At 41.2% G+C, this 18,942-nt stretch overlaps 1 protein-coding gene across 1 annotated transcript in view; it reads right to left on the bottom strand.

The window, feature by feature from the left end:
* Positions 1–3,934: 3,934 nt before the first annotated feature.
* LOC103182247 (putative cell-type specific agglutination protein pfl7) overlaps positions 3,935–18,942 on the bottom strand; it is a 97,210-nt gene continuing 82,202 nt past the window's right edge. The window contains exon 7 of the mRNA XM_007899176.2: positions 3,935–4,471. The gene's annotated coding sequence lies outside the window, so the exon portion shown is untranslated. The remainder of the gene's footprint in view (positions 4,472–18,942) is intronic.

The following is an 18,942-nucleotide window of genomic DNA, read 5'->3' on the forward strand; positions in this document are numbered from 1 at the left end:
TTTAATTGTCTGAGTTCCACTGGCAAGCGGGTGGGTCGGTAACCCAAGGACCCTGATTTGAAATATTTGTTAAAAGAAACAGAGGGGAGGTGAGGAGAAATGTTTTCACACAGTGAGTTGTTCGGATCTGGAAAGCATTGCCAGAAAGAGTGGTGGAAGATGATTCAATAACAACTTTTAAGAGAGAAGTAGATAATTATTTGGGGAGGACAAGTTTGCAGGACTATGGGGATAGAGCGGGAGAGTGGGATTGAATTGGATAGCTCTTTTCAAAGAGCCAGCATAGACATGATGGGCCGAATGGCCTCCTTCTGTGCTGTGTAATTCTATGATTCTATGAATCTATGATCTGTTGTGCAAGGGCAGCATTCAAGAATACCACAAACTCAGTCTGTAAGCCTTTCAGCATCTTTATCTCTCAATATGAAGTTCATGAAAGTGCAGGGATATACAGCAATAGCATGAAATTAGAATTTTATAACACTACGAAACCTTGTGAAAAGACAGTGTGTTTATAGACTCAATTTCACATGTTTTGACACAGTCTTATGATAACCAGGTAGGTAACAAAATGGACCCGAAGTGAAAGGCGCTATATAAATGTTTATTGTATTGTAACAATATTAATACTTGCATTTCATGAAATAATAACAATAACTCTTGCATTTGATACTGCACCTTATCACATTGAGACATCTCAAAGAGTTTCACAGGATACACTGTAAAATGTGTGTCTGTGTATTTTGTGAGCAAACACAGCAGCCAATTTCGAACAGAAATGTCCCACAAGTAGCCATGAAGTGAATGATCAATTTTATTTGGGGGCGTGTTGGCCGGGATACCAGGAGAAATTCCTTATGCTTCTTCAAAATAGTACTTAAAACTCTCTGAACTCATGCGCAACTTAAGCATCAGGTTCAATCCCCAGTTATCCTTCCTCCCCCACATCTGGTCCCTGACCACTTTCTTCCATCTCCGCCACATTGCCCATCTCCAACAATACCTCACATGAAAAGTTGCGGAAACCCTTGTCCATGCTTTTGTCACCTCTCGGCTGGACTACTCTAACGCCCTCCTCGCAGGTCTCCCCTCCTCCACTATTCACAAAATTCAGCTCATTCAAAACTCCTCCGCCCACATTCTCACCCGCACCAAACTGCATATCCCGATTACTCCAGTCCTTGCCAAACTCTACTGTCTCCCTGTCACAGAGCCGATCGCTTCAAGATCCTCACTTTAGTGTTTAAATCCCTCCATTCCTTGGCACCCCCCTATCTCTAACCTCCTCTCTCCCCACAGCAGTACCCACTGCCTCTGCTCCACTGGGTCCGGCCTCCTCCATGTCTCCCAAATCCTCCGCTCCACCATCGGCTGCCGTGCCTTCAGCCACTAGGCCCTGAAGCTTTAGAACTCCTTCCCTCAACCCCTTTGCCTCACACCCTCCTTCCCCATCTTCAGGTCGTGCCTCTTCAACCGCTCCTACAGTCACCTTCCCCCTCCCCCTGGCTCGGCCTCGGGCTCCGCCATTGTTAAGCGCTCTGAGAAGCCGCCCGGCGTGGAGGACGCTATATAAATGCAAGTTATTGTTGTTGTTGTCCTGAGATCTACTAACATCTATCGAAAGCAAGAGAACAGGCAGATGAGACTTCTATTTAATATCTCAGCAATTCACAAAAGGGCCATCTCCCATAAATTACACAGTCACTACACTTTACAGTGTGTGTATCCTGTGAAGCGCTTTGAGGCGTCTCGACTACGTGATAAGGCGCTGTATCAAATGCAAGGATTATTATTATTATCTCTAGATCTTGAACACCCAAGTACAGATTGCTGGCTCATTATTATTCCCCCTATTATGCTAACAGTCCGATTTCTGTTGTTTCAGTGATGGAATGAAATACTGCTTGCTTAGTCCTTTTGCTAAGGTCGAGCAAATAAACTGGATTAGAACAATCCGCAGTTCTGAACCGTGAAATCAGATGATTGATGAGCTGGTTTATTTTGAATGAATATGCTGGAACAGGTGAAAAAATAACCCCCTCGGTCACCATCACTTATTTGAAGTCTGTTCAAGTTACATTCTAAATGTCGCAGGAAGGAACTGAAACTTTGGGAGTATCAGACCTGGGGTTTTGTTCCCCACTGAGTTCCTTTCAGATGACATAACTTGGAAGTTCATGGTCTATCTGGGGTCATGATGGGTTCTTACAGGACGACAGACAGTGGCATTCCTGTGCAGTGTGGCAATAACACTGCAGCCTGCACTTGGAAAATGTGATCTTTCAGTTCTTTCATTTACAACATGACTGAAAAACACTGAGTATAGAAAGCGAATCCATTAAAATGATCAAAATGTACAGCAGAGGGAATACACTGAACCAGGACTAAAAGAAAAATAGCTTTGGGATTCTGACTGTTGATCAGAATAAACTGCGTGCCTCAACACTGCTCATACAAGAACAGCTTTCTGGTTATATTCATGAACTTGCTATAGAGCAGTCTGTTGGTGTCCTCTTAGCTTAACATGTTCTTATTATCCCCTCGGGGAGAGTGAGACATGATGCTGATACGCTGTAATGACTTTGTTCACTGATCCAAATTCTCTGCAGTTCTAGTTCACCATATTTAGTGTCACATACTAGCTGGGCTTTCTGTACATTAGCCCAGCGTCTTGACACTCAGAAAACCCTCGTCATGTATAAAAGTCTCACATTCCATTTTCTGAGAACAGAAAGCAACATTTTAATTCATAAAAAATTGCATTTGATATACAGCAGTGCCTCCCTTATTGTCTCTAAAAGTGTTTCACAGCAGTTATTGTTAGTTGTAGTAACTGTGTATTTGTATGCAACCAATTTGCACATATCAATGTCCCACAATCAGTCAGGAGGAGAATTGTTGACCAGGACACCAAGAGCATTCCCTTTTTTTTCAAATAGTAGTATGGGCTCTTTAAAGAAGGGACCTTGGTTTAATATCTCCTACAAGGACGGCATCTCCAACAATTTAGCACTAACCAGGAGCACTTAATAGTCTCTGGAATTAGGTAAGCGGGGAGAGAGTGTGTATTCTATTCTAGACACAGGGAATTTTTCACGTGCAGGTGTAATATGTATGTGGAACTTTCATTCCGGTTTGGATACTCTTAAGTTTGGTGATAGGTTTCTGCATAAGTTAGACACCCCACCGACCCAAAACAAAATAAACAAATATATGCATAGATCAGCATATTGTTTCAAGAGATGCTTCAGATGTTTGACCTCTGTTCGCTGTCATAGCACAGTGTTTTATTCGAGAACTGGGAAGAAAACATGTGGAGTAAAGTGCAAACAGAATAAAACTCTGTTAACAACATTTTACTGTAAATCTGGTTTTAATACAAATCTTTCAAAATGTAACGTATACAGGGAATGGAGAATTCAAATACTTCCAAATAAAAAAAGCCTTATATCAAAGCAGCAGAGCCAGAACAATCCTATTCATAACATATTTCAAAATACTATACCGTGAATGGATGTAATCTACATGCTAATGCATCCGTAAATCTAGCATAAGCAACAAGCATGCAGGATCATTACTCCGGCCTCTAACCACAGCAAAAGAGCTACTACTCTTCATACATATATACATATGTTTAAACATATAAAAGCCACAGCCACAAAATGAACAAAATGAAAAAAGTTCTGACTCTTCCCACTCCAGTCCCCCCTACATCCACCTTATACCCGTATTCCTACCTCCATCCTCCCTAATCCCACCCCACTACTCCCACCCCCATGCCCGCTACTCCCATCCCCATCCCCTCTACCCCCACCCCAACCCCTCTACTCCCACCCCCTACCTCTCTACTCCCACCCCCTACCCCTTACCCTCCAAACCTCTTGATTCCAAGCATTAGCTCGGGTGCAAATCATTAACTGTCCAGTCCCTTGGGATATCCTTCCAACGTGAAAGACGGTACATAAGTGTAATTTGTTGTTGCTCCTCACTTCAATTGCTCTTTCACGTTTACACGTTTCAAGTAATCTATGGACTAATACAAAACGTTCTCCCACAAAACACATGATGACTACAGTTTATTACAATATGTATGAAGCACCGTGAAAGGCGCTATACCAAATGTAAAGATTGTTAAAGGGCGTACCGAGTGGGATAAATTAATAGTTTAAGCATCTGAAAAAGAGTCGATACCAATCCCCAATCTCAGGTATTAGTCCCTCGACATGAAACAAAAAGCATCCTTAACCTACAGCAGTTTTAGAGATTGAAAATTCAGAGAGCCAGATCAACCCTTGCTATGGCAAGATGGAAGTGAAAGGTATTCCAGGTAATCTCGGGTTCTTTTAGCAGGATGCAGCAATCGGGCTCAACAACGATTAACTCCTTTTCCCATTGGACTGAATAAGAGAGGAATCAAACTTCATATCGCTTTATGAAACTTGATGGCAGTCTTCTTCAGCAGATGTTTATCCTGTAAATTAAAGCACAAAAGGGAAGAAAAAAATGTCAGTGCTCACAAAGAATGCTACATCAAAGAGAATTCATTTGTCATGATATCGCATCTGAGTCATCAGCTCCTGACAACAACAGTTCATACAACAACAATAGTTTGTGGAGTCCCATAGCGTAGTGGTTAGCAAGCTCACTTCGCAAGCGAGAGGACTCGGGTTCGAATCCCGAGCAGAGCAAAACCGTAGGCAAATTTCCTTATTCCCACACGCCTGTTTGCCTAGCAGTGAGTAGGAACCCGGTTGTTAGTCGATTGGCAGATCACTTTCTGGGGGTAATAATTCCTCCAAAAAAACAAAATTGATCACTCAGTTCATGACTGTTTGTGGGACACTGCTGTGCACAATTCACTGCTGCGTTTTGCCCACAAAATACAGTAAATCTCAACGTGGTAATATACGACAGAGGAAAAAAAAATCGAAGGCCACATTTTTTTCCTGGAATGGCTTTCCTTTTCGCAGCCTTTTTTTATTTGCAATTAAATAAAATGCCAATTGAGGATTGCATTGCCATGCACAAATAGACTGCCATGTTCACCTACAAATTATACAGTCACTCCACTTTACAGGATATCACATTTCCCAATGTGAAAGATGCTATAAGAAATGCAAGGATTATTATTTTTAATATTTACTGAAAAAGTTTTGATGAATTGTCACCAACCAAGAACAGAGATTGAAATTATAATACGGAACCACAGATTCTCCCAGAGATTTTGAAACCCACACTGAGGATCACTGCTACCATTGCCAGGACACTGATTTGTGCTTTGAATTTTTAGTGTGTCTAAAAATCAAACAGAATTGCAGCTTTCATTGAGAACTGAAGACCAACGATATTGAGGGAAAGAGGAAAGAGGGGGTTAGGTTTGTGTAGACAGTGGCTCTGTGCAGGTACTCTCAGAGGTGAATGGTTAGATAATATGACTGCTCTTCCCCACTCTGGTAGTTTACTGCTATCATCAGAGGATTTTCTCCTCAGTGTGTGGCAAATATTATGAGCAGCAAGCCTCTCCTTCATGTGCAAAAGGTGTCACCTCTTAGCGCTGTGCTGGTTACCTAGTTTTTGAGTGAAATAACAGCACATTGAACAAGTTGACCTGTCCACTGTAACTATTCATTCCCACCTAACCTTTAGTGTCTTTGAGGCCCATGCTCAGGTGGCTCTGTGACATTTAAGAACTGCGCTGTTGCAATGATGATATTTATGAGAGGTCTCCAGGGAGACTTTAACATGGTGTGACCTTCCTATCCCGTACTAAATATTACTTTCTTTCAAACACAGCTTTCCCATGGACAGGCTCCCAATGACCCCAAACTCTCACAACACACAGCACCTGCAGGGAGCAGCAAAAATAAAATTGCATTGACGTGTCAATCTTCAGATTAATAATACACAATTTCATGAAGATTTGATGCTCATCACAACATCTGGGGGTTGATAATTTTACCACTTATGTTAAATATCCTTCAAATTTACAGTGTTTTGTGGGAAAGTGTAGTGACTGTGTGTTTTTAGGTGAACACAGCAGCCTATTTGCAAGCAGCATTACCCCACAGACAGGCATGAAGTGAGTGATCAATTTTAATTGGGGGATTGTTGGTCAGGACACCGGAAGAAACTCCCAATTCTTTTTGAATAGTCCCAAGGGATGTTTAATATCTACCTGAGCAGGCAGTCGAGACTTTGTTTTAATATTTCATCCGAAGGATGTTACCTGCAACAATGCAGTACAACTCCAGCACTGCATTGGAGTGACAGCCTAGACTGTGAGTTTAAAGTTCCATAGTGGTTGTGTTGGTCTGCCAGGTGTCTGATACATGTAGAAACTCATCACATGCTTAAGAGTATCCAAACAGTTCCATACATCCCACCTACACATGAAAACTCTCATATATTGAAATTAAATGTGCACTCTCTCCCTCTGTAGAGACTGATCCTGACCTAATTCTGGAGAGTATGAGGAGGGAGCTGGCAAGAGCCTGGGTTGGGAACCCAGAATTTGCATTGGGACACCTGGCAGACCAACACAACCACTATGGAACTTTAAACTCACAGTCTAGGCTGTCACTCCAATGCAGTGCTGGAGTTGTACCGCATTGCTGCAGGTGACATCCTTCGGATGAAATGTTAAAATAAAGTCCCGACTGCCTGCTCAGGTAGATTTCGGTTTTAACTAGATGTGGGTCTTAAATAAAAAACCTTCTCTCTCAGACGTGAGATTGCTACCAACTGAGCCAGGCTTACACACAAAGAACAGAGAAAAAGCTTTATTTAAAAATGAAATTTAGACTAAAATGTTGACAGCGATACAGCACAAAGCTTTTATTGGCTTAATTTAGAGGTTGCCCAATAAGTACAATGCAGTACTCTTAACAGAGTCCATAGTATTAACAACAAATGTCATTGCTTGCTTCTGCAAGGGATTATACACCACTGTAAACTTAAACTACTTCCACAACTCTGTTTTCATAACAGCGTGGCGCTAGTTTCAATTTCCAACTCAGTGATGCTTTTGTCAATCTAAACAATTCAAGAACCATAAAATAAGTGTTGCCAGCACTGGCATGTGACCCCACTGTTCATCGACCATAGCTGTGAAACCCTCTCCATTTCAGTTACTCCACAAATTGGGACAAAATGTCTGCAGTTCAGTGATCTACACAAATAGAAATTTAAACTGGTGTTATGATAAGTTACGTATTGTTTTTGGACGATAAAGGCCCAGATGTATATTATAGGCACCCATAGGATAGAGTATCCAACATGTAAAATATTCTAACTTTTCAAACAACATTGTATAACTTGGGAGCGGCTGTGACCTAAACATTTGAGAGTTTGGTTACGAGTGTCATGTCTCTCTTAATAAGGTTGTAAAATTGCTCTTCAGGAAACATTACTGGCACCTAGCCACTGAATAAAGTGGCCTTGTGATGTCAACAGCATCTCCAGCAGGGAATCCTGCACATCAGGATCAGCCACCCCATTACAGGGTCTCTTCTTGCAGGGGAACATCCTACTGATACAGCTCATTAACCAGTTGCAGATCAGACCAACCAACTATTCCAAACAATTCCAAATGTAAACATCTGTCAGGAAATTGATAGCCTGGAAAAGAGCAAACTCTAAGCATTGGTGGCCGAGGTTTAAAACATAAAAAGTGCAAAAAAACAGGATGAACTGGCACAATCATCAGGTCACATCAGAAGGCTAGTGGAGCTGGAGAAATTATGTTCATTATTTCTCTGACCCTCAGCCTAAGTGAGTGTGAAAGACAGACATAGCTATAGACTGTACCTAGAGCATCTTCCACTGGGAGTGTTAAATATTATTGTTTTCCTAAATCTATATCTGAGACAGGAAAAAGCATCAGGATCAACCAGCTTAAAATATCCAATCTGGTGTATGCTAAGTGACTCAGCTCAGACACCAACCTTCATCTCTCCGTCTACTATCTACAGTCACATATTTACATCTAGAAAGAATGCAATCTCAGCCCATATTTTTAACAATTATTGCTTAATCAAACTGCTTATTTAAACAAAAATCCCTCCGGCAATTTCTTAATGCACTTACTCTTGTTCACGCTTACTGGCGTGGGTAGTATCAAGATTTTGCAGCACAATAATATCTCTAAAAGGACACATTCCAACTTTGGCTGAGATCGATACCAGCTGCATTTCACCTGCATTCCTGTAGAAACTCTGATATCTGGCCGATTGTCAGTAACAGTGCGTAGACAACTCCCAAGGGCTTTTTTTCAATAAATCCAAAGCACAGACATACTTTGCTTTGAAAGCTAAGAAAGCCTCATGGACATAAGATAACAACTCGTAATGGCTCAGAGCATAGTCAAGTTGCACTGGGCTATTGAGCTAGAGAGGATCCGAATATTGTGACGTGGATAAAATCCAATTCAATGATAGTCACAATGTAATCTTGGCAAAATGACAAAACATTACTAAGATTATGCTCTGCAAAAGTTATATAAATGTCTTGAGTAAGACAAAAATGTGAGCAAACAAAAATGATTTTGCATTAAAATATTAATTTCAAATAATAATAATCCTTGCATCTAATATAGAGCCTTTCATGTCGGGAGAATATTACAGGATTTACTGTAAAGTGAACACACCTTGTTTACATACAAATAAAAGGCTTCAGCTCTTCTTCAGGAAAGACAGTCTCATAGTACTGACCTTGCAGTGGGTGGTACAGATACACAGGCCTTTACAGCTATGCTGAATAAAGAGCGTTGGAATTGGTGAATATGGAGCACAAGGATTTGTACAGAACTCAGCAGAAACTCTCAAGTTCCATAAGAGATTCTGCCGTGTCCTGGCCAACAATCCTCCAGATAAATTGATCATTCGCTTCATGGATCTTTGCAGAACACCGCTGTGTGCAAATTGGGATGGAAAATGTGCTTAAATGTGAAAGTGCAGCACAAATATCACCAGCAGGAAAATACTTCTCTGGTTGGAAAATGCATCTTCCACAAGGAATCTGATGCACACTCTAATCTAAGGCCTGGTGAGTTGACATGAAGTACATGGGAATTCTCGATAAAGAGAATGACCCAATACCCTTTTTAGTCGCAAGGTGTCATTTACTTTGTGGTTTTCCCATTTGAACACTTTTTCAACCCCACTTTGGTCACTATATCAGATCATTTAATCATACCCCCTAAACTGAAATAAACAAAAGACCACAAAATCCAATCTGGCCAATTTCAGACGAGGTTTGAACGTGCAGGGTGGACTGACTAGAGACAAACCACAGACGGTTAAATTGACATAGCATATGCTGCAGCAGCTATGCTAAATATAGTGAATAAAAACTGAGTAAAAGGTAATAAATCACAACTATGCTCTATGAAAAGTGAGTGTGTGCTATAAACTAGATACATTGCAAGCCTGTCACTGCAGAACAGTGCACAATGGTTCTTGCTAATAGACAATTGGGACTTGAGTCTTTAACAAACTATTCTTGTTACGGAAGAGTGTCTTTGTGTCTATGGAATTCCAGATAGTTTCCATGGGCTAAAAATTGAAGTAATCCTTAATCACGTTCTGTAATCACCGAGATAATTAACAAGTGTTTTATCGACTGGGAAGTGTCCTTTATGACAGGTTTGGGACTGAACACTTGCTGACTTCGAGACTATGATCTCTTCCTCAAGCTTCTCACAGCCAATTTCGCCACTATGCTCTTCTTAGACTGCAGCGAGATTCTTGTTTAATTCCCAGGGTTAGAATGCCTTTTTAATGTTCATTTTTTTTAATTTAAAAAATATTTTTAAGCCATTAACCGCCAAAGAATACCGAAATCCGCGATCTCCAGAGCCGGAATAAAGACTTTCTTGATCCTATGTAGGTCGCATCTTATGCTCTTATGAGAAGACCAACCAATTGAGACAACAGTTTAAGGGACTAAAATAAAATAGTGAAGTCAACACAGCAAAGGGAGAAACCTGCAGAGCTCAGCAGTGGCTGGAGTTCATCATTTTCCCACCATTTTGCCTGCGGGCTGCATAAGAATTATTCTTTTTTCAATTCAAAACCATCTGTAAAAGTCATTCTGAAATGGTTACAGTTTCAGTTATATGATCAATGGAATCTGATCCATTTGCCCCACACCCTCTAATGCTCAGCCCTGCTGAGCTCTACACATATACAGTATGTCCTGTTGTCTGTTCGTTTGCATCAAAGAACCCATAACATAATGAGTCTAACATCTGCACAATACAGAAGCTACCTTTCTTTTCTGATATTTTTATAGACTAACCTGGGAACTTTTGCATTTGGCACACTACACAGTTCGATGGGAGAACGTTTGTGTGGCCATGTAAATAGAGAAGCTCGATATATTGAGACTGGTTCAAAGGTTTAAAGAAGTCAAACAGAGGTGGATCACACATAATCTGGTCTCAGCACACACTCCATTCAATGTGCCCCCCCAAAAAAAAATCCCCCCCCCCACCTCCCATTTGCAAGTTTCAGACTCATTCCTTCAGACTATGGAGAAATGAAAACCCAGAAACTCAGAATGAAAACCTTCATTGAATGAAGTCAATGAATCACTCAACAAACACACAATTTGCAATGAAATCTCACAATAGTAATAACATTTCACGACACCATGTTGGGTCTTCCAATAATTTTCAGCTGTTCAATTATTAAGACCGAGTAAAATGCTGATGCTGTCATGAATCAATCTATTTTCCCTCAAAGTTGCAAATTTGTTCATGTGAGTGACACATTTTGCACAAACCACTGTGAAACATCACAGTAATCATAAAGAAGATTCACTAAGCTTAGAAATGTTGTAGCTGTGTGCTTATCAACAATTGTCATACAAGTTTTTATGTGCCATTTGATTTTGCATTAATAGCACAATTTTAGTTATGATTGCATTAATTAAACCAGTTTGATAGGCTGCTGACATTATTGTTAATTTTAATTGCAACTTTGAGCTCATAGACTGACACTTCAGTGCAGTGTTAGGGGATCATTGAATTGTCGGAGGTGCTGTCCTTTGGGTGAATGTTAAATCAATGTGGAGTCCTGTAGCTCAGTGGTTAGAGCACTCTCTTTGCAAGCGAGAGACCCGAGTTCAATCCCTGGCAGGGCGAAACCTTGAGCAAGTTTCCTTACTCCACACTCCTAATAATAATCTCTCCAAAACTAAAAACAATATTTAAATTGATCATTTTCAATCTACGATTGTTTGTGGGACATTGCTGTGCGCAATTGGCTGCCGCGTTCGCCCACAAATATACAGTCAATTCACTTTACAGTGTGTTCTGTGAAGCGCTTTGGGACGTCCTCCTGACGTGAAAAGCGCTATGTCAAATGCAAGGATTATTATTATTATTATATTATTATTATAACGTCTTCTGTGCTTATCTTTATCCTCTGTTGCCTCTGTTTCCTCACCAACATGCTGCCTCTTCGTGGCTTCATTTCCGCATGACTATCGCTCTACTCCAGCAGTGTCCCTCAACAATAATAATAATAATAATAATTCTTCCATTTGGTATAAAACGTTTCACATCAGGAAGACATCTCAAAGCACTTCACACGATACGTAAAGTGGAGTGACTGAGTGTTTTTTGTAGGCAAACACGGCCGTCAATTTGCGCACAGCAACGTCCCACAAACAGCCGTGAAACACCGGACCCCAGGAGAAACTTCCTTTCTCCTTTTGAATAACACAATAGGATCTTTAATGTCCACTTGAACAGGCAATCAGGGCCTTGGTTTAACATCTCATCCGAAGGATAGCACCTCCAACATTGCAAGACTTCATTGAAGTGTCAGTTTAGACTATATGAGTTCAAAGTCCCGAAGTGGGGATTGAACCCACAACTTTCTGACTCTAAGATGAGAGTACTACTAACTGAGCCAGGCTGATACACATAATAAAACATTCTGAAACATTCCTTTATGTGAGCGTGCTATATAAATGCAAATTGTTGTTGTCTTGGCAATAGGGAGAGAGAGAAGTGTGTTACTCATTACAATGTCACAACCAAGCAACACAGAAATAGTTTAACCCAAATTACGTCACTGCCTCAAGTGTTTAGCAAACAAACTATCTAAATGACTTTAACCGCAATAATCCTGGGCACCTTTAACCCCAATACTTACATTTTAGAATAAAACACTTTTAATTTTGTTCATCAATAAATCATTTTTAAATCAAATTTAAATATGCAGTCCTCGTGCAGTATTTCTTATCATGAGCCAAGTTTTTTTTCTTAATGGGGCTTCACTGAATTTGTTTTTTGCTTATTATTCATATTGTGATATGAGCGGATCTCACCTCTGGGTCGAAGATGTGATTTGACAGCTTTATAAACAGTCTGCAGAGGGGTTCCCCCAGGAGCCACAAAGCCTTTTTATGGTGAAAAGGTAATTACTGTGGGCCTTCTCATTACCCCTGGGGTCATTCTTTCCTTGTTGTGTCCTGTCAGTGATCAGCCGCATGTTTCCATTCTGTGTTCTCAGAGAGCTTTCTAAGGCAATGACAGCCCAGACTGTACCTTTCTCTTTATGAGCTTCTCGAATACATAAACACTGGGTGTCAAACATAGGCAAATAAGCACTTCCATCAAGAAAGACTAACAAGGAGGATATAGATTCCAAGATAACAGAGTAGTAAATAATACGCTGTGAAGAAGTTTGATTCACCAAGACTTCATCAACCCAATGGCGGAGAATGAACCCAACAGATTCCACTATTCTCAATGTTAAGCCTATTCAATATTCTTTTAGGCAGTACTATGATATATGCTTCAGGCACACACAACTTTATTGCTATGGATTAGACTTTTGCCGTTGTCGAATAAGTCGACAGTATCCGAACCCAACCCAAAACAGGTGTGTCTGCCTAATTCCCATTTCAGTGATCATTTTACTTTGGCTACAATATCGACTATAAGCAGGTTTTCATGGCAAATACAGCAGAATTGTGCGAGATACATTATACATTTCTCAAGCACTCATTTATCTCTATCAAAAACAAGTAGCTTTAACTGATACTCTGCCTATTCTTTGTAAGCCTTTCAATCACTCACTCACTCAATCACTCACTCAGTCATTGACTCTTTCCAATACGGTCGACTCAGTTTCATTGAATTACAATTTAATTCAGAACAGATGGTAGAAATTATACAACACAAAGATATCTAGCATGAAACCATTAACTGTATCAAGCTTCATTTGAGCTAGAACTCCCTTCTTTAAATTTCTTTAAATGGGAAAGTTTATAAAACGCCGAGGGGCGGCCAAGAGAAACTCCACTGAACGATTTGGACGAGAAGGATTCTATCCATGTGAAGGAGAGAATCAGTACCTCCATAGATTCCTGAAAGTTTGTTCTGAAAGGTTAATTTACATTTGATACCTGGTAAAACATCCCTACTGAAATCCAAATTTCTGGCATCTCACCCCTGGAAAAAGCACATCAGGACAGAGGACCAAAATCATAGAATTATATAGCACAGAAGGAGGAAACTCGGTCCATCGTGTCTGTGCCAGCTCTTTTAAAAGAGCTATCCAAATCAATCCCACTCCCCCGCTCTCTCCCCATAGCCCTGCAAACTTGTCCTCCCCAAATCCTTGGTTCTTATTTGAGATCTCCTCAGAGCCAAATGCAATCTACTTCCTGAGAAGAGTTCCTGTGGGTTGGTGTGATGGTACTGAAAGGTGAACACATTTGCCTGATATTGTTGCAAGAAATGCAGCAAAGGGGTAGTCCCAAAGGTATACTGGACAGAGATCCGAACCGAATAGACTTGGACTGTGATGGTCTGAAATCCAGTTTGTGCCAAGTTTGCCTGTATTACCCTGGGCTACAAGGGGAGTTAAATTGTCCCTGGACCTCCCAGGGTTAGGGAGAGGAAAATCAACCAGACTTCCTGCTCCTGGTCGCTCTACAGCTTCCTCTACTGACTGTGTGCCGGTGACATAACTGCGTAGGGAGAAGCCAGGCTCCACTGTGACACCTTCTATGGTCGGGTGATCTGCCGACACTGTCTACAAAGGCTCACACATGGACAACGGTCACTTGGGCAAGAGATTGGAAGCACATCCCAGCAAGAGGAGGCCAGAACAGGAGTAGAGAGGCATGTACTCTGTGGAAAGAAAATTAGAAAGAATAATTGGATGTGCTAAATACATAAATGTAAATACAACAAATTAGACCTCGATGCCTACTTACATTTCTATGCCTCTGTGACCGTTATCTGACTGCTGGCTGAGACCTGCACTAAACTCCACCTCATCAGTTCTTGCCAGGCTCCACTGACTCTCTATCACCAATCGGATCACTTTCAAGATCCTCACACTTGTCTTCAAATCACTTCATACCCGGGCACATACCTACCTCTCCGATCTGCTTATTCCCGAACCCACTACCATTGCCTCTGCTCGATTGGCTTCAGACTTCTGTTTGTCCCTCATGATCTGAATTCCATCATTGGTGGCCACGCTTTCAGCCACTATGTCCCAAAACTCTGGAATACGTTCCCTCAATCCCTCCAGCTTGCCCCCTCCTTCCTCATTTGAGGTCATGCCTGAAGACCTTCATCTTTGACCGTGCTTACGGTCACCTCCCCCCAGTTCGGCGTCAGGCTCTGCCACTGTTAAGCGCTCTGTGAGTTGTTGTTGTTGTTGAGACCATGAGACAAGTTGGGTTACTGAAGGCCACCAGGGCTACAGCCACCTAAACTCTCCTCGAATTTACATGCAACTGATTATCAGCAGCTTCTGGAGACGAGTCACACTAGCAGGAGATACAACAACGACAACACAACAACAAGCTATACCTGGGTGGTTGCTTGGTATGGGAGGCCAGGAAATGGCTCCTGGTAGCAATAGAACAAACTGGGCACTCTTTCAGTTTGTTTGTACTTTAAAAATCAGGCCATGAAAACCTCCTGTGGTCATTGTTTGGACAAGTCACAGAAGGTCAGGGAGCCCAAAGAAAAAATAAACCATTTATTTTCTCATTAAAAGCACACACCATGGATACGGGAAAGCATAGATGTGAATGTTAATGCTGGGTTAAATTCAAGAAAAGGCATTCTTAAATTACTGGGGACTGCTAAATGCAAGGATTATTATTATATGAAGCATTTTGTTTTGTTTAGAATAGCTATCGACAACTTGCATTTATATAACGCCTTTCACATGGGATAGTGTAACGGTGGCAGAGCATGTCACTGAGTCAGAGAGAGAGGAGAGGTGACCGTAGGAACGGTCAAAGATGTAGGTCTTCAGGTGCGATCTGAAAACATGCAAGAAGGGGCAAAGAGGAGGGATTGAGGCAGAGAATTCCAGAGTCTTGGGGCATAGTGGCTGAAAACGTGGCTAATGATGGTGGAACCGAGGGAATGAAAGACGTGCAGGAGGCAGAGCCAGCTGAGCAATGGGGATGGTTAGAGGAGTGGGATGTAAGCAGTTTTGAGGGGTATGGAGGTACCAGGGCATGAAGTGATTTGTACGTGAGTGTGAGGATCTTGAAATCGATTTGTTTTGCAGTGGAGACCAGTGGAGCCTGGCAAGGACTGGGCTGCTGGGGCAGGTGAGGATGTGGTGGGAGTGGGGGGAGGCGGCATAGAGTATGTGTGAGGATAGTCCACAAATGATTTTTGGCTTAGGCAGACCAACGATTTCAATCTCCAAGTTTACACTACAGTGGAAGCCGGTTAAGGCGGTTGCGTCGGGGTTGGACATTTTGTCCGACTTAAAAAGTGTCCTGTTCCTCCGTCCCCTCCTCACTGATTGACAGCCCAACTCCAGTCGCTTGTGAATGGCTGGAGTCCACTGTCAATCACAAATTTACTCCTCTTATCTACATCCTGGAGCCTTAAAACAGCTAAGAATACAGGTGATTCGGGGCCGGGCATTTTGTTCGATTTACCTGACGTCCAGGGTTAATCGGCGTCCAGCAAAAGCGGATTCCATTATATAATGGTTCCTTGACATAGCGATGCTGTTGGTGGCTGATCTGGCTTTATGTCTACTGTGTTCATTCAGCGTATAACTGAGATAAGCATGAACATGCCTTCCAGGAGTGATGGAGTTTAGAGCTGGTTTTACTCCAGATTCCTGCACCATAAAGCTTTTTCTAGTGGACAAGTAGGATATCTCTCTATCAGCCCTCTGTACATTCGTGCTGTAGCTTGAAACATACATTTGTGCTGCAACAGTCAGGATCACTGAACTAATTCAATTTATTATGGGCTCTAGAACAATCATAAAGCCACCAGAAATTTCAAAGTTTGAGAGCCAATTTGAACAATTCTCTAGCATTTTGAGCATCCTTGTAAAGGTTGAATGGAACTTCGTAAATATTGTATTTCAAAGCATTAAACGCCTTCCAGTATGCTCTTTGTCTGTGGGTGGTGCTATGCAGGGCTTATGGTGCACTTCTAGAGGTGGCATTCCTGTTATTAAGGGCAGGTCTGAAAAGAAATGTAGGCGATTGATTTTGAGACACCAGTGACTGGACCACTGTGCTGACAAATAGCTTTCCATCACCACCAGGCTCCTGTCATCATTCCCAATGGTTGAAGCGCCAGTGTTCAAACCTGAATTCTGGTGCTGCTCAGCAACAACAACAACTTGCATCGATATGGCGTGCTTCTCACACGATGGAGTCTCAAAGCACTGGTAACAAGCAACACAAGGGGAAGGAAATCCCATTGTAAATTCATCAACTTACAAAGAACATTGATTCCTAATGGTTTTATGCCCACCTATTTAAAGGGGGTAAAATACAATACCCCACAGCACTTATTTTTTTTATTTATTTGTTTATTTTTACTTATTTGAGACACCTATAAGACGTGAAAAGCGCTATATCAAATGCAAGGATTATTATTATTATTGTTGACGGAACATCTTGTGTCATTACATGCTACCACTCAATCCACCATTAGTTTCTGTGTCGCCATAGTCGCTTCGAACCAAACGGTTTTGATATGTGGTTTGAGGCATAGAGCAGTGACGGTCACTTTAAACTGTAAGCTCAATGTCTGTAAATTAAGTGAGGACCAGGGTTGGAACCTCTTGGGCTATAACCAGCATAGTTTGATGGGCCGATTGTCCTTCATCTACGTCATATGTTGTACTATTCTGTCCCAGATCTATTCCGGCATCAATATAAAAGCTCTCACTTCCTCACTAGCACGCTTTCCAGTTGTACAATCGCAGCTGGTATTTCACATCTAATTTGATGGAACCTTTCAAAAGCAAAATTAAAATAAAATGAGTACTGGCTAAAAGAACAAATTGTGACAGTTAGCAAGAGTCTCTGAATATTCACAGTGCCCAGCGAAATTGGTTTGTTTTTTTCTTGTTTGTATTTTCACATAGGCAAGCTATCAACAGTGAAAGCTTCAGCACAGATATACTGCGACAAGTGTCAATAGAAACTCTGAATTTCATTCCCCTGTGCAGGTATTTGGACCAAACAGAACATTTATGAAGTGCCCTTGAAGTGAGCTCAGATATCCCAACGTTTTCTCAATATAACTCGCTGACCTAAGCAAAACAATTGGCTTTGCAGTTGATTGTAGACTTTTAAACCAAACTGTTGTTGCATGTTACTGAAGACAAAGGCAATGAATATTTGCAGGAACTATTAGTCAGAATGAGAACAAAACAGTAATCCCCAATACTGGCATTCGCACATTTCTTCTTGAATTTGGGATTCATCGGGTACTTTATGTACAATTATTTCATTGGCAACAATAAATACATTCTCCAATATTTCTCACACCTCACTTTAAGGATTGAGATAATGGATCCAAGCACAAGGAACTATCCTGATGCAAAACAAAATCACTGGTTTAGGACGTCTTCCTAACATGAAAAGCGCAATACAAATGTAATGTGTTGTTGTTGGTTTAAACAGCTTAAATCTATATTTGGCAAGTTTATCTTATATTCACTAAAAGTTCCACAAAACGTGAAAAAAAACTACAGAGCCGCAAAAGGACATTAAATTCTAAAACATTAAAGACAAGTGGTATGTTAGCCAGATGCAACACCAGGGGAACTGTGCTAAGCAAATAACCAGTCAAAAAGGAGAGCTGAGTTTCAAGCAAACCTCAGATTGATGGGATGAAACTCTTTTTCTTACAGAATCACAGAAATTTACAGTGCAGAAGGAGGCCGTTTGGCCCATTCAGTCTGCACCGGCCCTCAAAGCAGTCAATTCCACTGCCCTGCCTCATCTCTATAATCCTTCAAACTTCTGTAGCCTTGGCTCTTACTAACTTGCGCCTGATACTTTCTGGAATTAGGTAAACAGGGAGAGAGTGCACATTCCAGTCCAAAAATCTGTCTCTGGGATTTGCATGTGTAGGTGGAATGCATGGAAATTTCAGTTTGGTTTGGATACTCTTAAGCACGGTGATAGGTTTCCACATGTGTCAAACATCCAGCTGACCAAAAAAAATTATGTCTTTCAAATACTGTATCTTTCATATTCTTTCAGCTTTAAGAGTCCTACATTTCTTGGATTCTACATTCGCTCAGATAGTCCAGGCAATTTCTATTTGGAACAGTAGTGCAGAGCATTTTCTCACATTACTTTGAACAACAATTAAGCAAAGCTTGTTAGATCGTTCAGGGAGCTGCCCGCCTTGCATGAAACAACAGGTGGTCTTTGCATTAGTAGATTGCACATTTAACAAGAAATAACATGCCTGGGAATTCCAGGTTTGCTGAGCTATTGTGCTTCGACTAGCATTTATTTTACTGGATAGATTGCTTGTACAAAACAGAAAGAAAGAGTATTTCTTTGAAGTTTTATTCAATCAACCCAATAAAGGTCTGGATCAAAGTTTACTTCAGTGCACCAGTAGGTATCAGCGTGTCTCAGATTAGATGATGGGGACGTTCTGTTTCTATGTCT

Source organism: Callorhinchus milii, unplaced genomic scaffold, assembly GCF_018977255.1.
Source record: "Callorhinchus milii isolate IMCB2004 unplaced genomic scaffold, IMCB_Cmil_1.0 Scaffold1, whole genome shotgun sequence".
NCBI classification, from domain to species: Eukaryota; Metazoa; Chordata; class Chondrichthyes; order Chimaeriformes; family Callorhinchidae; genus Callorhinchus; species Callorhinchus milii.